Raw genomic sequence first — 21,719 nt, forward strand, 5'->3', positions numbered from 1 at the left:
GCTCAACAAGTTAGAGATCTACGAGGGGAAGAGCACAACGTACCTGCTTTTAATCTTATCATGAATGTTAAAATGGAAGTGGAACCTGATCTGCTCAAGCAATTTGTACAGGTAAGAGAGCTGGACAGACCAAAGTATTAAAGCTCTGCTGCATCATTTCCCCAATGCTGCCACTATCAGAAACTAGACCAACATGTCCAACAAGTTTAAGACAAATAAGTCACCTTAGTATTCAATGATAAAATCTTTTTTCACACCTGAGGTGCGCATCTTGATTTAAAATCCTGATAGGCAAGTTGCAACAGTGGATTTTTCCTTTAAGTTCATCGTAATGGCCTAACGCCAAACAAACGCCTTTTGTCTGTGGGTAGGATAGGTCCAAGTGTCACGTCTGGCCAACAGATTAGCCAGATCAGACGCTGGGATTAGCCTGGCAGGAAAACCTAACCTCATGAACAGTAAGAAGCTCCTTAGCTCCCAGATGGTTGCATTTCTCTATGAGCCTACAGTAAGCCCTGTGACTTGGTCAGACACAAAATACTGGTAAACAAGCTTGTCTCACAGTTCCAAGTAGAGAAGGAAGTGTATACACATGGCACAGAAATCCAGTGAAATGTTTATGGTAACAACTTCTGCCATCGCCTTGGAAATGTTTTGCCATTACACCGTGTATTCTCACCTCCGTTATCAGGATATGGAGATTTGGTTTTGACCACAATTCTTTTTTTTTTTTCTTAAAAAAGGCCAGTCTCTGGATGGACAGTGTGTGTCATTCCTTTGATGCAAAAGCAGCCTGCCTTTGATTGTGTCATGCCTCTTAAATCTGTTTCATGTGAGAGTCAGCCCAGTTTTACTACAGTGACTAACACCACCGTAGCTCATTTCAACAGCACAGCACTATTATCTAATCACCAACACGCACACACACAAAGTATACAGTCATGCTGTTTACAGGCTGCAATCAATAATCTGTTCCAAAACACTATTAAAATTTGGGTCACTGGAATCATAGTTGCCAAGCCTTGTGTTGATTTTGTGAGCGCTTAGGCCAATCAGTCGAAATCAGTGGCAATGACAGTGATGGATTAATAGCAAGTCAAAACTCTTGTAATGCCATTAGGCTGCTCCTGGCTGGTTTATCAGTTATCTGCACAGCCATTAGCCTGAAACCCATTAAGGCTCTGACCACATTCTTGTAACGGCAATTGAATTTGAATTTTTTAATCTCGTTTATGGCTGAACAATTACAAATCCCAGTAAAGCCAAAACAGTTTCGGACTGTTGTCAGTATGGTCAGATGAATGAATTGTGCAATTTAGAAGGCAGAAAAACACACCTCACCCATGATTTCACATCACACAGAGGACCAAAACAGCTCTAATAGGAGTTAACGGTTACACAACGTAACAGAGCATTAATGATTTCCTCCCATGGTACACTCTACGCCTCTAACTATTTCAGCTGGTTCAGTCTGAGTTCCAATACGATACTAGTCTTATGGACAGCCATTGGATCACACCAGCACTATAATCCAGATGTGCCAGCTCAAGAGGAAAGGAAAAAAGAACAAATCCTCAAAGGAAAAAAAACACATCTTCTTTGGAAACTAGGGTTAAGCAATGGTAAAATGATGAACTTTTCCACTGACATTGGGCCAGTGCTTGTGCCAGAGCTGGTTGTGGCTAACATCTTAAAGAAGCGGCCCAGATTTCCACTTCTTGGAAAACTGACTGATTATGTAACCAGAGGGCGTAACTGTTGGCGAATCCCAATCCTGCTGCCTGCTTTATTTAGACCAATCACAAAGCCTTAGAGAAATCAAGCTTTATAACAGTTAAGTAAGGGTAAAGTAAAAAAAATAAAAAATACTCTTGGCTCGTGTGAAGAAATCAGATGTTAGATGTAAATCAGCATATCTAAAGTTCTTGTGTTGCTTCTGCAAAATTGTTGAACATAGTTGTAAGGACTCTACATCCCGTTCCCATAATCTACTTTGTCATATTCCCAGATCTAACAGGTTCCTTGGGTCCATATTTATGGAGATGATGGGCGCTGGAGTGGGCCTACAGGTAATGTTTTTGTATCTGTTTCTGGTTCATTTCTGCATTGTGTGTGTGTGTAGAAGTTTTGCATGTTTTCCCTGAGTGTTTCCTCTGGTTTCTTTCCATCTTCCAAAAACAGAAAAGAGGCTGAACAGGCTGAAAAATGAGCTCCTATGACCATTTATATAGCTACATAAATCCATTAAAGAAAGCAAATAATTTGTGACTAATCAACTTTGCTTGGAAATGAATGATGGCTAAAATCGTCAGAAGTGAGAAAATGCATTCCCACCCACTCTTTGACGCCACAGCCTGACATTTTTGCACTGGCAGAGTGCATGTGCGCTACTAATGAAATCTCACCAACAAGCAGTTTCACACTCCGGTCTAACACCAACAGCTTCTATACTTGCCAAAAATGCACTTGAAGCAACAGTGTGAAAATATCCAACAGGGACAAAAGCTTGACTCAGACAAGTGGATAAATAGCTACAGTACCGTCTGGCAGACGTCAAGACAGCCACATGACTTCTCCGACAGACTTTCTGAACACTGAGAACATAACGTTGGGAATCTTAAAGCTTTTTTCAAATCAACTTTCCAAAGTCAAAGTTCAGAAGTTAGCATATGTTCAACAGCACCGATTTCTATATGAATATTAAAAATGGCTAAATATTTTCAACATCCTACACATTTTTCACAATTTCTAAAGTTACACTGGCTATTATTATAATGATATTTCAATAGTCAACACGAATGAGACAGCCTTGTTGTGATCAAATTCCATACCAGTCAAACATTCTGGCTCTTTGTTAAAGGGTTTTCATTTACATTTAGTCAGCAATTAGTAATTATCAAGATTTTAAACCCCTATTCAATTTTGATAAGTTGATTATTCCATAAAGAAAAAGTACACTAACATGAGTGCTCTTAATACTTTCTATGCCAAAGACTCCTTTAGCAATCAGGTCCTGGTAGAGACCTGGGTAATTAATCTAAGGGAAGTGCCCTGGCCTACATAAGTCCACATTAATGGAGCTATAATTCTCTGATTCACGGTCCTGAAAGCAAAAGAAGATGAGGTCTGTTCAACAGAAAGTGTCATATGGCATAATAAATGGACTACAATTCTGGCTGCCATCAAATTAAACAGGATAAAACCTCTGCCCCAGAATCAGTGAACTTGTTCCATCAGCTGCTTTGAAGATTTTCTTTCACCTGAATTTCAGTGCAACAAAATGACTAAACTGTATTAATATAGAGATCCAGTTGACACCATACCAAGAAACTTGGACTAAAACAATGTGCTAAAAACTGTCAAAATGCAACTTAGGGGGGAAAAAGCTTCCAATTTAGACAGAAAAAAGACCAGAGTGTCAAATCAAAAACTTTTTTATAGCTACATTAACCGGTAATGAGAATAAGAAAGTGAATAAAAACACTTCCTTTCCTTTCCTTTGCTGGCCAGCTAAACCACACATGTTGGCTGTGTGATACCGTTAGATTTCGGACCAGTGTGTTCTGAACCTCGGTACAAAGTTTCATTACAGTGCATTACTACTGGACGCTAGAATTAGAATGACATCCTGTACATCTCTACATACATGTTAATAAATCAGTCCAGAGGAAAAACATGACCTAAACTCACTGAGAAATATTGCTTTATTCTTGGAAAAAAAATCTGTTCTCTGTAAGAGTGTAGGATGAACCATGGTGTTTTACATACAAACAAATCAACATCAGTAAGGTGTAAAGCATCCGAAAGGCCGATATACGGAAAGTACTTTACTTTTTAAGAATTTTTAAAAGTTTAATATAAATTAAAGGGCAATCATTATTATCATACCCACACCCATCTCTTCCAAGTCTCACCGTATGTCAATCAGAAATGTGCCACAAGTTTTGGAAACACATCTGAGACCAAAAGTAAACAAATGTCACGTGTGCAACTATACAGAGCACGAGTATCACGTAACATATGACAGCAGACCTTAAGGTGTACCTTTATGCTTGAAATATTAGTTTATATAAACAATATTTATAATACTGCAAACTGTGATGTACAAAGGTAATTTTTGGTAAACGCTTAAAGCACACTGCCAATGTGCCATCTGCAGTGTCGCTGTTTGTTTGTTTGTTTGTCAGCGTCATCATTTCCTATGATTAATCCTCAACACACAGGACAATTCTTATTCGCAAGTTAAAAGGCCGCTCAGTAGGGGCCTGAAACATGATATAAATAGTGCAGGAGCTGAACGAGTGACTCAGTCAGTCAGCAAGAGAAAATTAGAAGAGTAAGACAGACCTGGAACTGGTGAGCTACAGATAAAGGGAATGGGAGAAAGGTAAAACCCATATGATGCCTGTAGACACGCAATTCCATATCAATTCCAGTAAAGGAAAACATTACCTCTGCCACACAAGTCAACATCCTCTGGAAATGAATGCCTTTTAACCTGGAACATTAACAATCAAGCCGAAGGTGCTCGCAGAATCTCAGAATTTATCTTTCTTTCAAAGTGTGCTGAACAAACCCTCAACACATGTCTGTGATGTTCTGCAGAGCAAGCAAAAGGAGGATTTACTTTGCATTGCTTGTTCTCTCAAGTGTGCCAAAGCCTGTTAGCTGGATCTGTTTGATCTGAAGTTAACCCAATGTGGATTTTGTCAGATCACATGACAATGCAATTAAACATGTGACTAACGCTCACGGCTCTTAGAGGTCTATGGGACTGAGGGAGTAATTGGTCTTCCTCCAACACTGTGGGCATTTTTTATGAGAAAATAGATCATTAGACATGCAAGAAGCTACAGCACGAACCACAGCTTCTTAGTTTTCACAGCCGAACATAGCAGATTTCCTTTAAGAGCGTCTGTTTTGAGCCAACTACAGAAGCTTAGAAGATCAGATCCTCTTTATTCACAGACAATCTGTGAAATCTTCACTTCACCCTCATGCTATTAAAATGTTGCATAAAGTAGTATATCAATGTGCTACTGTTTAGTCATTTTCTAGATAACCGTGTCTATTAGATAGTTACAGTAATAAAGAACAATACCAGACCTCTAAGTCACAGGAAAGTCACAAATATGTCTTTTCCCACCCTTGACTCCTAAATTGTGTACATAATATCTATGTAGAACAGTTGAGAATAACTTGATTACCCCCAAAATGACTATCATCAATCAGGTAGTATTACGGACTCCCTTCTAAACAGTTGCAAATACAAACAGAAATACAAAGCCTGCAATGCATAACATAGACACTTTGCATTTATGCATCAAAAGCAGTTACTCAGCACTTTTCAGTTTGGTTATAATATTAGAAATCAGACACATTTAGTCGGAAATAAAAAAAATGTTAATTTTATATCCACATTGAATGACATGTGGGTTTGCTTTTCCTGAGGTTTCCTTGAATTTTTATCTATCTGGAATTCCTGTATATGATCTTAACTTAAAAGTTAAAGTACATGTTGTAGGCATTACTCAACCTATACTAACGCCTAAATATACTTGGCAAGTATCATTCCACAACAGGAGAGTATTTACTCTGCTACCAGAAAATCGCAACAACAGCAATCCATAGTCAAGAACCAAGAGAATCAAATCTTAAGTTGGTAGATGCTGTGTGATGGGGAGAGCTAACCAGTGGGTGGAAAATGGCAAACTGGGAGAAAACTGTACAACTCCCCACCCTGCCGCACCCAAGACAGTATTATTCAAAGTCTGACTGACTTCTAGCCCATATGCCTTCATGCAGCTTTCTAATCTTAAAAACTGGGCGTAACTATCCTTTACAAGTCTGAGCTTTAGAAATCATTTTGATACTAGAGTTTCTAGTTTGTTACTGTGCATTTTATCATTGTGGACGGAAGTTTAACCGATTAGGTATATCTAAATTCCTCAAAATTCAAACTCCAGTCTCCATTTAGACCCAAAACACCAGAAACAAAAGAAATTGAAAGCAATAAGTGGGACGTTTTAACCTTCACGAAGTAAGATGTCAGATATAAGGCTTGTAAGATGAACTAATGTAAACTTCTGGTCATTCATCCTTAGTAACTGCCTGGTCAAGGGCTGTGAAGGTTTTAATTAGGCAACTAGTTTGTTTATATAATAAGAAATGAAACGAATAAATTCATTAAGAAAAAAAAAAAACCAAGCAGACCCAAACAAAAACAGCACCTGCATGCAGGATTATAAATATCCCAAGTTATAGCTATAGCAATAATTATTATCCTGAATAATGTAGGTGAAGTTGACAGACAATGCTTGAAAGTTTTTAAGGTAGATTTCAAACATGTAAAAGGGGTGAAATACTTTTCCGGTGTAGGCCACGCCCACTTTGGGTTTAAATCCGAACACAATCGCAGACATGTGAACCGAGTTTTGTTGTCTAGTTGCACGTGCATCACACTGATTCCTTTCATCTCGTTTTAAATACTAGTGAATCGTTCACGTGTTCACACTTAGACGGAAATCTTGAAATGTACGGTTTTTAACGCAACACAGAAAGCTTTTCCTCCGCCGGTGAACACACAGCTAAAATCATGATGGCACCGGTGATATGTCATTTAACCGTCTTATTTTTTTTAGTTTATCACATCAGTAATCACAGGTTTCACATTCCAGTATGCTGTGACTTTTTCTACCGTCAGCATGTGAACGCAGCATATGGGCGCGTGCAGCCGGGCAGGTGCTGCTGAAACGCCGTGGGCTAAAACCGTGCGCTTTGTTCCTGCTGGTTACAGACTTACACTCGAGTTATCAATCAAATAATTAACACGAAGATTTTTTTTTTTTTAAATCAAATTTAATTAACCAATCAAATAATAATGCAGAAAGTGTTTTGTGTCAGTCAATGTTCGGTTCTTCATCAATGCTTAATCAGTGTCGGATACACGGAACGACCTGGACAAAGAGGGAAGTTAGGGCTACTAGGTGCAATTTCACACACCTTACATCCTCAGATACGTTTTCTCGTACAGATTTTAAACATTAATTTTGCCGCTGAGTTTCTCAGAAAAAGTTCTCGCTCCAAACTTTCCGCGCGCTTGTGGGTTTAGTCTCTCTCGGTTGCTTGGATAGAGCTTCAATAATGCGCACCTTCTACAAATAAAAGCCTTAAAGATAACATACTTCAACGAGTAAAAAAAATTCACCGACTCACCTTCTCTATTTATCTGTTAGGAAAATGAGATGAGAAAGTATTGAAGACACAGCGGGTCGCTCCCTCAGTAGTTCCCGTTAGTTTCTCTCCCTCGGCCCTTCTACAAGCTGAACAAATTTCAGCACTGCCCCACACACACACACACACACACACACACACACACACACAGGACTTACTCTCTTTGTGAGAACCTTCCACTGATTTTACAGCCACTAACTGATGCTAATCTAAACCTAATCCCACCTTAGTTACCAAAACATTTGCGTCGGTTTAAGTAAAAGCTGAAGTTTTTCCAGCCAAATGTCCTCGGAATGTCAAAACTTTTAGATATTGCTATCATTGTTAAGATATTTGGTCCCCAGCATGATAGAAAAACACGCACGCGCGCATACACACACGATGGGGGAGGACAGGCGCCACTCACTACCTGCGGTTCACACCACAGACCACACTCCCTGGAAACTGGGTCATGTTATCAGTACTTGTGTCATCCATGGAGGAAAAAAATTGGAAAATGGTGTTAGGAAAAATGTAACAGAGGAATACCAGTAAAAGTACATCACAGTGTACACAACAAATGTTTCTTTACCAGTGTACTGTATCTCCAAGAAACTGCATTATGCACCAGGGGTACAGCTTATTTAATTCACAAGATGTCGAAACACATCTGTGTTTGTATAATGCTTCATATGTATATAGATTTGAGCTGGTAGAAACCAGGATAAAATTGTCAACTGATGAAGATTTTCAGTCAAAGTACAGAAAAAAAGCACATTTAATATACAACTTGTTGCTCCACATACAGCTATGGGGTTGTAAAGAGTGGATCAGCCTTAGTAGATTTTACTTTGTTTTCCTGATTGCAGTGTGTGACAAATGGAAGATAAACAGCGATTGAATATTAGATAAAAGAAGACCTCATGGTCATTCCTGTTTTGGGGCATAGGGACAGTAATATATATCATTGGAGCTGCTCTTTAACAAGCATCAGCAAGTAGCGTACGTTAGCAGTAGTCCATTTCTCTTACAGTCGTCTTCAGTTATTTTCTTATTAATCCGTTGAGAGGAACCTCTGGCTTGGGTCATATCTAGGACAAATATTTGTACCATTGTTTCAGCACTTCATCGCTTTCATTTTTTTCCCTCCTCCCCATCAAAGTACAGTTGGCTGGTCATTAAGTTTCTAATTATAAAAGAGGCATGGGGAGAATATATTGATTTTTTATGCAGCAGCTCTAAAAATCAATACATAGTCATTCACATGCATTTGGCCGGTCTTGATTTGATGTGATTTGGTTTGACAAGCTGACCAAGAGCCAAGAAAAGATCGAGCCAAACAATGTATTATTTAGGGTATTGCCCCTAAAGTGAGCTCCAGAATCATGAAAATCAACCTTTGTTATTTATTATTACACACGCAACCACTAGAGTAATTCATATATTCATTATATCGGCTTGAGATGAATAGACTACATGAGTAATTTAATAGATCCCAGAAGTTAATAATTCTCTCCTGCAGCAGGCATAAAGAAAGCCCATAAAGCCCAGAGCTTTAAGATAGACTCTAATCACCAAACTCTTCTGCAAGAGCAGCAATTTTCAGAGACCCAAACTGCTTATTGGCCCACTGATGACTGAGTGAAAATTACACTTTGAGCCACAACCTCACTCTCCACCCAGGGATAATTAACCATCTGTACCCGTGTGTTATAGTTCAACTTACAGAGTTGCCAAACTGGCAGCTCCGGTCCAGGCCACATGTCAGAAACACATACATGGTTCAAATACAATCATCACATCTATGGAAATGTTCATATTACAGGCCTGAATCACTGCAACCTGAAAAGGAAACTTGGGTTGAGTCATCATCATCATCATTAAGGCATTCTAGTGCTACAGAGGAATAATAATTGGTTTAACGGATTTGGTTTATTTTGGTGATCTACATCCATAAATTCCATGTTTAAAGACGCTTTACAAAAGCTGTACCCTAACTATGAGCAAACGGTATGGTAGCCAAAAAATAAATAAAAAAAGGCACATTCAGTGGTTCTCATATGAAAGCCTTTACCAACAGTAGATGAAACACTTACAATAACAAATGAAACAGAACAAAGCTGCTGTTCGAATCTGAACCGCTGCAGGCCAACTCATGGAGGAAGGAAGGGAGGGAAGACAAGCTCATGCTGAACTTTACACTGGCAGATGTTGAAGGCTTTTGTTTCATAAAACAGTGTGATACAGTAACTTTAATAAACTACAAACAAAGATATTCAGCCACACCAAAGCCTAAAAGCATCAAAAGGCATGTGAAGTCCATTTCCAGTCTATTCCAGACAAAAGAGTTATCTGGATCTCAGTAAGCTTTCAAACCATAAAAAACAAGAAGCCAGAGCAAGTCCTGGATTTATGCACCATTTTGTTCCCTATGGGACTCCAAGCAGCACCTACTGCAGAATCTACAAACAGACTCCTGCCTTGGAAGTACAAACACTCAAACCGCAGCTGTGAATTTCAAGCACTTCGACTTGTTCTGCATATTGAAACTCAGCCCATTTTGACCCGAAGTCTGAAAGCCGTGTCCGCTCAAGTCCAAACAGGCTCCATCTGTACAGGCTGAATGTTGTCAACATCACAGACACCATGAAAACAACACAAACTGCATGGGGGGGGGAAGCCTGCTTCCTGATACTACACAGGAGTAGGAAGAAACAAACAGAAAAAACTGAAATCAAGCCAGACAATTTAGAAAGGAAAAAAAAAACAATCACAATTTCTTTCAATAGTGTTACTGAGAGTGGAGGCAGGGGGAACAGAACAGTTTCCCACAATAAAGCTATTCACCCAAAAAAAAGCTGATGCTGGAAGACAAAAGGCCTTCCTGAAACAATGCATTCCCTTTCCTTTCAAACACCAATTCTATCCTCTCACCCTGAAAAGGCCAGGCTGAGCTGTCTACTAAAGCCACATATATCCCCTGATGACTGACATTCACACACTCTTTTTTACTGCTTCAGAACCATTTATAGTACTTTTAGGTTCTGGCATGTATATGAAAGTACAGTGGCCATAATGGGACAACATATTATCAAACCAAATCAGAAAGAACAGCAGCATTAACTCAGACAGGAAGCTTAGGTCCTGTTAAACATAACACACAGTGCTGATACTGAGAACATGGAAAATGGAGCGCTGGATGATTATGAACATTAAGAGGAAATAGAGACAGATTAAATCTACTGATTATTTTATTTATTTCATGCTTATAATTATCAAGTTTATTCAAACGATGTTATTTTAAACATGCTGCCAACTTTGTGCTGCATTAATATGAGTATGCAAATTAAATGAAATAAAAATCCCCTAAAGGAAGCTGGCTTATATTCTGAAGAATTACTCTTCTATATGGTAATACAGGCAATTTTACATTAAAGCATTAAATTCGCATTAAAAGGTAGCTATATTAAAAGACTGGAAAAGTGCGATTCATTTTTCTTGTGATACTCCATGTCTGATCAGCAACAAGCAACAAGTGATGTTCATGAGGACCTACTCTTTCTGTTTTGTTGTTGTGTTTCTTTAGTTTTGTTGTGTTTTCTGATTGCCTGGTGCATGTTTGCTGCCTAAATGGAAGTCATATTTCACTTTTATTCACATTCACAAAAAAATTAAAAAAAACCCAGGTCTCTTCCACATGTAGTCTAATTCAAAGCAAGCAAATACAAGCAGATGAGGAAAGCAGCACTTCCAAATATTGTCACTTGCTAACCACAAAGTGCTCAGAATATAACCTAGCGGTTTTACAGGGCATAGAACAAATAGACATTTGTGCTACTTTGGATGATAGTGATCATGACTAAGTGATCACCACCTTCACATCCTGGTTCTTTGCATGTGTGTGTATGTACGAGTGAGAGAGAGAAAGAGAGAGAGAGACAGAGAGCCATAGACCTGTTCTTTACTAGAGTTACTTCCTACATGACATCATTGCCTCTGAATGGCACCTCCCCCTGAGTGTCAAGCTTTGGGCTTTACTCACCGTCATGTCATTAAACCTAAACACACACATACACCATTAATACAGTTCAACTCCATGACAACAGAGAAGCGATAGGCAAACTCAGCGCACACACCCATATGCTGACTAAAGCTATACGTCCTACACACACAGGCTTGCTTGTTCCAAAGAACAGCAGGAAACATTTTTTTGTTCCTGTTCCTAAAACACACTAAAGCACAAGAGTTTGCAAAAATGTAAGCATGGTTTATGTAGAGATTTACCCACGAGTCATCTTCATTTTTACTCGGCTCAAGGGAGGCATTATTCTGAGCAAGTTACCCTGCAGTAAATGATGAAAAGACCCTGTAGAGTGAAGAGTGAGGAGGTAACACACTGTGCAACCTTACATCCACATAAAAGCGGCAACGACATCAAGTGCTTAGCATTATCGTTCACAGTGACACCAATTCAGGTAAAAGTGTGCCACACATCTTACAGTGCAGCACAATGAGATGGTGTTTTACCTTATTAAAGCATTCTAAGCCATATAAACTGCACATTAAAGCATTTTCAACTGAGCAATAGACAGTAGTGAGCACTTTTAGCTGAGTTAGTCGTGTTGGTAAGGTTCAGGAAGGTGAAAACACACTCATCAGCTATAAATCCTGTAACTCTAAATAAAATATTTCAGTCCCAAAACAGATGACACAATCAGGTAAAGTTACTATACTCACAGCAGGTGATCGGTGCCTAGCAGCTGTCCTGTGAGTGTATGTGTATGTGTATGTGTGTGTGTGTGTGTGTGTGTGTGTGTGTTGCCAGCCAACAGTGTGCATGCAAGTTTTTCCAGGTGATCCAGTAACAATGACATCATCCCTATCGACACACACCTGTTTCCTTAGGAAGCCCCGCCTACCTTGTCAGGCTTAAAGAGCCAGGCCCACGTGGTGAGCCGTTCCCTATCGCTCTGATGCAAATCTGGGAACACCACAATAAACACAGTGTGTGAAGCTATACCATCACGCTGGCTGTACATATATACAGATATATTCGCAAAAGCATAAGGGACATTTATGTACCATCTTCTCCCATTTAACAACCCTGCTATATGTTACTTAAAACAATGTACATGTTAAAAAAAATGATGGTATGAACTGTTTTAAGAAAGGCTTATGCTCTCAAAATGATAGCTTAATAGTTTATTATTTAATTTCTGTTTATAAGAGAAGTACAGAGTATGAAAGACAGGAAGTGATTTCACTAATATAACTCATAGATGAAGTATGAAATGCACTAAAAACAGTTAAATTACACTTAAATCCAGAGCAACTTACAATTTATCTTATTTTATACAACTGAGCAATTGAAGGTTAAGGGCCTTGCTCAGGGGCCCAGAAGTAGTATCTTGGTGGACCTGGGACTTGAACCCACAACCTTCCGAGCAGTAGTCCAACACCTAAACCACAAAGCTACCACAGTCCCATTTATTATGCAAATAATAAACCAATCTCCTGCTCAACCAATCTCCTGGAGGTCCCTAGTTAAAAACCCTAGACTAACACCTAAGTCTAAAAGTTTGCGTACCCTAAGGACAAAACTCATTACTCAACAGCAGACCAACAATAAATTTCACGTGTGGGTTATGACAGGTGGCTCATTATTACAAAAAAACAAAAACTGTATACTTTGTGTGTGCTGAGATGTTGACAGTCATCAAAAAAACATATATAAGTTATAATATATATAAGATATAAGATATAAGTAATATCTGCTTTTCATGTCAAATATGATTCAGCTTTAAACAAACAGGTACTTCATCTCCAGGTGAAACTATTCCCATCCTGTAAACTCACACGCATGCCATGACACATAATCTAACAGCATGATGTCACATCAATGCCGTTATAAAAGCTAAGCCTCTATACAGCCCGCAGAATTTTAATTAGACGCGGTTAAAACAGAGTGCTCATGCACTAATTAGGATTTCTGTCTGTCATGTGTCATCAAGCATCATTGGTAGCGTCACTAAAGAAAATGAGAATTTTAATCTCTCTCTCAGACATGGACAGAGTGAATAAGTGGTAATTGGGCATAACAGGAAGTGGTGCATTTCCGGCACGTTATTCTGTGTGCCCCCCCCCCCCCATGACAGTAGTCATTAACTTTCCTGTTAAACTGTATGATTTGTTCCAATATTATTCTAACAAAATTTTTGTATTTCTGCTTTGACAATTTTCTGTCCTTGAAAAAGTTGAAAAGTTGTGAGTTTTACAGATCACATGTAAGAAAGCAGAGAGAATGAGGCATGCATCAACAATGGCGTGTCAAGTTATTTTCTATACTGTGGAAAGACATTTCCAGATGGTTAAAGTTCACCAGCTGCCTGAAAAACATGAGTAAACTGAACGAAATAAGCTTGTGTATCTTAGTCAAAAATTTGCCAATAATTACAATTTTCTATTTAGAAATTAATGACACAACAACCTTTTATAGTTACAATTAATGTTGTGGAACGTCCACAAAACTATCTCCTGTCATCGTCCGCTCTCTTTTTTTGCACTTGAGGAGAATAAAGACAATAAAGTAAACAGGAAAAATGGAAAGCACAAAAAGTTTCTTGTTGCTATTTCAGTTGTTTGTTCCTATACAAACAAGAAAAAAAAGTAACAAATTAATTTGTCATGAATGTACGGCTCCTAAAATTGACTAAAAAGCTGATCTATTATGTGAGAACAGTGACACCAAACAGAGCCCTAAAGGGGTGAGGGTGCATATGAAGAATAGCTCAACTGTAACTCCCACCATATGCCATCAGCTTCCTCAGGTGACCATTAGGGCAAAGGCATGATCACTGACCCAAGTAAGAAACGCTTCCATTATATCTGCTTCACCTCTGGGCAGGAAAAGCAGCTGTCAAATAAATACATGTAAATATAACTGTAAGTGCAAAGACTCCTGACCTGGGGGATTTGGGATGAATAAAATATTCTCGATGGGTGTTTTTCTTCACAAATCATGTATTTTTTTGCAATTCTTGTTAGTGTTTTGACAATAGATTGGTGCCAAAAGTTTTGACACCCCATAAGGAATATCTACTGTCATTCTTGAAAATGGATTCATGAAAAGACGACATATTACAGATGCTGATCATTTTAAAACCAGCATTTTGTAGACTATATTAAATAAAACATAAAATTAAATACTATGTTTGAAATATAAATAATATATAATAATATATAAATAAATCTATGCTTAAAACATCACTTGCATGTGCTTTTCTGTCATTTTCATTCTTGCTCATTTTTATACACGGTGGCAATAATTATGAAGAGAACTGTATGTACATAGCAGTGCATAGTGGGCATAATACTATTTATAATAATCAGAGCATTTTTATGTAAAAGGTCTAACAGAGAGGGATAGATGGAGCATAAGATATAGTTTAAAAGTCATTACTGGTAAGTTGGAGAAAATATTTTCTTTTTCTCACATGATAGTTTGCAAAATGTTACAGTTACATTTTGGGACTGTAAAGTGTATTTATAAGATCAAGTTCAGTGTCACTTGGTGGTAGAACTAATCTATTTTTATTACTGGTGAGGATCAGTATCAGTAGAACATGGCTCAGTTAAAACATTTATTCACTCACGCTGAATGAACATGAAGAGAAAATCAAAGCGGCTGTCAGGTTATGTAATTATCTAACTTGGAACACACACACACACACACACACCTCAAAACACAATGTTTCATCAGGTGAAACCGACTGCATAAAAAGGCTACAAGGAGCAAGGTTTCTGAGGCTCAGACACACAAACAGGTTTATTTATTACGTTCTATTTGAGTTGTTTTGATCTATTATCCAACATCTCACACATGCTTCACACTGCTGAGTGAGAAAATGACCAGGCATCAGTGCAGAGTCAGTGTGGACTTCATCACTAAGACACGGGGTAGAGAGAGAAGCGCTGTAGGCTAAGCCGCATCTAAAATGGATTTTTCTCACTCTCAGCTATATTAACTACATCATCTATAATAAACTCAAACCAGCAAAAAAAAAGATGAAAATGTACAAACCGAGGCCCGGTTTCACAAACAGGCAGTGTAGCATTAAGACGATTAGTGAGATTACGTGTTCAAAGCGATACACACTCTGTGATCTCTACAGGTCTCACTAGGTTTTATGAAATGCAAGCCAAAGTGGAAAGCTGAGCTGCAGAACAATATCCTAGTGAATGTTGCCAAAAGTGTTAAATAATCTGATCCACTTTTCTATATACGCCTGGGAGAACCTGCTGTTTATTCTCACAGACAAGCTCTCTAACCGCTTTAGTTAGTTCATCCATAATCATGTTTAAAGCTCGGAAATACACCAGCATGAGCAGAGGAGATGCTGCCGTCTTAAAGGTCACATAAACACATTATCTAGTTTTGCTTTCTTAAGATATTTATTAAAGAGCTTTTATTCCCTTTCCTAAAAAAAAAAAACCAAACAACCTCTCTTGCTTTTGAGAGTCTGACAGCCGTGTCATATAAATCCACTAATTACATAACTTAAATGATGGATATGACTAAAAGGGCAAACATGAGGAGGCGTACTGCGATAGGAAAAGAATCAACAAATAAAATGCCGAGATGCTATTTTTACAAAATAGTGCATCCCAAAGTGTTTTATTCCTCATTCACCAGGTCAGTCTGCCAACCGTGACAATTTTTATGTATTAAAGAATGACATCATATTTCTTATCTCTTTATAGTTCTATATAATGTTGTGGGATGTGAGTGCAATGGGTTCCTGTTCTCAATAAGCAATAAACAGAGACGTCCCTGTCTCTTAAACTTACTTACATTCTCTAAAGGTAAATAAGAAGGAAAAAATATGCTTATTAGTAAAGAAACAGCTTTAAATCTGACCTCACAAGTCGTCACACTGGAGACTCCTTCCACAAACTTCTTACAGAAAGCTTTAAAGCCACCATGTTGCTGAATAACTACTCTTTTGTATGTCGGTTATAAGATATAGATTGTCTGGCACTTTCCCAGTGAATCAGAAATGCCGCTATAGAAATGCTAATGTATCAGAACCAGGATATTAATATAAACCTGTGTAGCCTGTATAATGCCTTGTAGCTGGGGAAAAGGTCAGAGCTGACCAATCAGATTTGTGAATATAAACAATGCTATAAAGGCTAAAATGACCAAAAGACTAAGATTTCTTTTTTTACCCCTATAACCTTCCCACCCCCTCCTGAAACTCTCCAAGGCCTGAAAGTAAAACTTAGCACACAAGGCCACAAGTACTGACCATCAGTATGTTAATGTATTCATCTCTGATTTTTACATAACAATCCATGCCCTAGTTTAGCATGCATACCAGAGCTCACTTTTACTTTTCACTGTGAGATGGCATCAGACGAGCGGAGAAGAGACAAGCCTGGAGGAAACTACATTTTATTTATTTTCACTTCATTTGTGCCAAAAACAGCTTTTCCTTATGTTCATATGTGTGGTTATGATAATTCAACTACATAGTCCAGATATGTACTCCAAAAGAGACACTGGATAAGAGAGAATTTCCATCATTCTCAGGATTTTAGTAGAGCAGAATGTTTTAGTGATATTACGGCATGTCAATTATTCCGCCTGTTCAGAGAAAAACCTCAAATGGATTATTCCCTAATCGTTTTAGATACTGTATACTGCACAGAGCTAAATTATATCCAACAAATTAATTGCATCAACTTCACGATGAGACAAGTATGAAGAGATTTTAAAATATATTCTAATATTTGACACTTAATTCAGAAGGAGTTAAATGATTAGCCATACCGCCTTAGAAAGGGTATTATAAAGGGTTTATTTATTTAGGATATTACTGAGCCTTTACAGCAAAATAGTGAGGATTTAGACTCAATGCTAAACTGTCAGCGATTAGCTTACAGCACTTAACAGATCCACAGGATCACTGATTCAGCACTAAACTACCTTTTTGAACAAGAAAATCCGACTATGTAAACATAAATTATATTAAAACCGAACCAAACCCCAAAGTCAATCCTGTTTAGCTTTTCCACGCTTCTGATTTGGTGAATTTTGTCAAATCTGGCATAGAGGGTGAGTAAAAAATTGAGTAGCATAGGAATACTCTGTCTAACAAAGTGCATTTGGAGGTTAGCAGATGAAAAAGTCTTCACTTATACAGAAGAATAACCTGTTGTAATGGCATGGAAATAAAACATATATCTAATTCTTCAAAACCAGTATTTTAGCTTGAAATGACATTGCGTTGTACCTTCAGGCATGCAAATTTTTTTGAGCCAAAATATTCATCTAGGGTTTCGGAAAAAATCAGAAATCATGCAAAGAAGCCAACCTGCTAGCAAAGTTGAATATCTGCTATTGTATTCATTATAATGTATTCACTTAAACACTTACTGTTTACTAACTAACTGTCCATCAGTGTCATTTCTGTGATACATGACTGTGTCCCTTCATGTGACCGGGTGTGTCATATGATTCAGTGGTAAACTCATGGAATTGGGTGGAATTTAGAAGAACTGGGTCAGTGAAGTTCACTCCTGTTATTACTAATCGGGTCTGTCATACAGGCCACACTGTTTCTAAAGCATAGATCCCATATTTGCTGTAAGGGAGGTTTAGTTCGAAAGCAAGTCATCTGTAGGATGAGAGAAAACACGTCTGTTTTTTCTGCACGTCCGACCGAGATGTATTTGCAAATTTCAGTGCTTGCATGTGATGATCCTGGAATATCTTTGCACATTTTGCTTGACTTAAGCATGTGCAGATAATCATAAAAAATCTGTGATGTTTAACACACCGTTTAAGCACCAATATTAGCATAATGCTTGTTTGTTTTTTATTTTTTTTATGAGGCAGCTATATATTACATTTTGGACCTGGAGCATATACGGTTGAATTTAGGAGCATGGTGGTCATTTGTGGAAACAATCAGCGACCAAATGTGGCCTCGGTGCAGTCAGAAACAGTTTGGGCTTTACAGCTGACAGCATATGCCAGAATAGCCTCTTGCTTGTGCTATGTTTATACTCTGAACTCAAAGCTGTAAGTTCTGCTTCATACAATATCTGATACACACATGTGTTAGGAAGGCTGTGTCCTGACAGTCAGATTCAGATGAGTTCATTATCATTATTCTACAGCAGGATTCAGGACAGAGGAAAGTGCCAGCATATGAGTGGGCCAGCACTGAGTGATCACTGCTAGCAGGGCAGCATTCTGGCCAGCAATTATTTCCAGGATAAAGACAATATGTGTGTATCTTGCGTAATGCCACATGCAGACTGACTAAGCCGATCCAAAATGTAAGGGTGGCTTACTTTTAGTTACAGTAAGAACAGGTAGCAGTGATCAATTACTAATTTTTAAAATCTATTATACTGATAACACCATAAACCAATATGAACTGAGACTAGTTAGAATTTACTGCTTAATGCCTGTGGTTATTGAATACCTTTCGTTTCAGGTGTTAGAACATTAATAACCAATCCAGACAATAAGAAACCCATTTTTCTGATATGTTTTTGACATGTTTTCGAGTAGAAAGATGACAGGTAGAACCATTTAAAGCTCTAGAATCTCTTTCTCAATCCTGAGCTTGGGTTATCGTCTGTGCATGTTCTCCCCATGTCTGTCTGGGTTTCCTCCCACCAACAAAAACATGCTAGTAGTTGCATTGGTGACTCTAAAATGCCCCCAAGTGTGAGGATGTGTGTGTGCATTGTGTATAATGATGGAGCGTTGTCTCATCCAGGGTCCAATCCTGCTTCAGACCCAGTGATCCCAGGATAGTCTACATATGCACCAGAACCCTGACCAGAATAAACCAGTTGCTGAATATAAATGAGTGAATGAATAATTGGAAGAAAGCATGTTTGGTTGAATGGATGGTGAGATGAATGGATGAATATAATAATAAACCCGCCCTACAGTCACTGAGAGACAACCAGGAACACTGTCCAGGGCCAGGCTGGGATGGGGGACAAGGAGGGTTTAGTAGTCCACTGAAATGCAGAATAAATCTGTTGAAATAATCTAATCAGTCTGTGGTGGTCAAAAAAGTAGGAAATGCATGATTTGCAACTCAGCTCTCTCTCTCTTTTTCTATAATCACATAATCTTGTTCAGAGTCACGATGGCTCAGGAGTCCAGCTACAATAGTCGCATGGTGGGAGAATGAATTGTTGAATGAATAGACAACGAAGCCAGTCAGCATTTTATACTCATTCACACCTAGGGGCAACTTAGTTTAACCTTCCTACCTCCATGTTTTTGGAAACTGAAGAACCTGCAGTGGAGTTCATGTGAGCACAGGGGGAACAGGCAACATGCAAAACACCATGTGGAGGGTAACCTAAACCCAGGATTGAACCCTGAACCCTGGAGTTGTGCCACTGTGCCACCCTGTAACTCCCTAATATGTCCCCTATTCTGGAAAATGGTTTGGCCTGTGTTTTTTTTTTTTTTTTTGCGGTTTCAGCTTCCACACCCACTTTTATGGCTAATTATAGACATTTTCCCATATGTAGGGGGTCTGGAGCAGTTACTTTCATTCACACGTTTGCTAAAATGACGCAAAACTGGTCAACAAAAAAAGAAAAGACAAAGGCAGGAGGAAAATGCATCAACAACAAATTTCTTAAAGCAGTACAGAATATTGTGTTAGAACTAGTTATATCCCCAGAGGCTTTGCCTCCAACCTGGGCAATATTTACAGAAGGCCTGCGTACTTGGCAGTGCAACAGATGTCATATGGTGGTATGAAGAGGTCTTATCTGAACATGTCCAGTAGCTGACTGACAATAACATTCATGAGTGCAAAACTGCCAGGTACCAAGACACTGAGTGCAAATGATGACCCTGACTTGGAAGAGACACATACAGGAGTGAAAGGATCTACTACTACACCAATGAAAGAATATGCTGAAAAGGGAACTATGGGTTCATGTAGAGAGCGCGCGCGCGCACACACACACGTTGTAGTAGACGCGCTCACCTCTAACAGCAGCATATCTGCTGATACCTGCAACATTCCTGATACACACTGAACGTCACGTGGCACATCAAACAGTGATCAGGTAAAAAATACAAAACGTCCTGAGTGGAACAAAAGGCTCAGCTCGTGCTCCAGCTCTAGTAACGTAGTCTGAAGTGGATGCGCAGTGCTATTAGCTGCTAGCTGAGCACCGAGCAGCTTCGTCAGCAGCTTTAGGATCTGCGTTTAACGTGTTTCCTGATTTTCTCCTTCGTGCACATGAGCGCTTTTGCATGCAATGCGCCGTTCATTTGGACGCTGCACTATTTCACACATCGCTATGACAATGGAGACAAATTTCAAACTAAGTAACGCATCTTTTTACTCACGTTGCCCGAAACAGCAGCTCCGTCACAACCTGCACACTACCCTACTATATAGTACGCAGTTATGCTACGCCTCCTAGGTAACTATGGTAACCTTATAGTAATGTACGGTGATGTACTTTCATACTGTGTAGTAGGTTAGGACGGCATGGGACGGACCCAGTAAACGTCACTCATTCTTTAAGACCTGCACATGTGTGTGTGTGTGTGTGTGTGCGCGCGCGCGCGCATTACGCTGCATCTGAACTTCAAACCAGAAACAAACACATCATTTCTGACGGAAACCGCGTGAATAAGTGTTAATAGTAAGATATTTGTTTTTTGAGTTCGCTTGCCTGGTTCGAGTCGGTGTGGTTCCGTTCCCTCGTTGTTTGGTTCGCCACTCAGTCTTTACACATCCTCCGGCGTCACTGTGTGTGTGCTGCAGCCAAGGTAACCGAAATCTCGCGATACTGACTCAGGTGGTGACCATGTGGACAACTCTCGCGAGACTCATTCAGGTAGTCACAGTGCGACAAATCTGGACCTACTAGTTCACTTTCACCAAAAAACTAATACATTATAAAGTATTATTATTATTATATTGCTGTCGTACCATCAACCAGGCAGAGAGCTGGGTTTCTTAGTTCACTTGGACTTAAGTATACATAGAAATATACATGTGTAAATATAATTAGTATAATTAGTTAAATATAATTAAGTAAATATAATTATTTATAATCATAAACATAGATAGACATACATACATACAGACAGACAGACAGACAGACAGATAGATAGATAGATACTTTATTGATCCCATGAGGGAAATTATTGCGTTACCGCAGCTTAGACAGTTACAAGACACAACATACACACACACATATCTATAAAGAATGAAAACCTAAAATCTAGGATACACTAGGTTAAATTAACCATTTTAAAATATGCATAATATCTAAAACAGCATTTGTAACTGCTGTCTGTGAATTGCAACTTCTTCTGCTATTCCTTATGGTACTGATTATTTTTGTACATAATATATTTCTTAAATCTATGTAAAACACTCTTTATTTGAAAAGGTTAATCCATTACCCATAATCTGGCATCATCTCTCAGCATGAGC

The 21,719-nt window shown here is 38.7% G+C and overlaps 1 protein-coding gene across 5 annotated transcripts in view; it reads right to left on the reverse strand.

The window, feature by feature from the left end:
- Window positions 1–20,638, reverse strand: part of usp54a (ubiquitin specific peptidase 54a) — a 54,671-nt gene extending 34,033 nt beyond the window's left edge. For 2 of the 5 annotated variants that reach the window (XM_058385580.1, XM_058385577.1), the window contains exon 1: window positions 7,216–7,355. The gene's annotated coding sequence lies outside the window, so the exon portion shown is untranslated. Of the gene's footprint in view, window positions 1–7,215; window positions 7,357–11,949; window positions 12,072–20,617 lie in introns of those variants that run through there. The other 3 variants (XM_058385579.1, XM_058385578.1, XM_058385581.1) reach the window with 3 other exon arrangements.
- Between the last annotated feature and the right edge of the window lie 1,081 nt (window positions 20,639–21,719).

Source organism: Hemibagrus wyckioides, linkage group LG03, assembly GCF_019097595.1.
Source record: "Hemibagrus wyckioides isolate EC202008001 linkage group LG03, SWU_Hwy_1.0, whole genome shotgun sequence".
Classification (NCBI taxonomy): Eukaryota; Metazoa; Chordata; class Actinopteri; order Siluriformes; family Bagridae; genus Hemibagrus; species Hemibagrus wyckioides.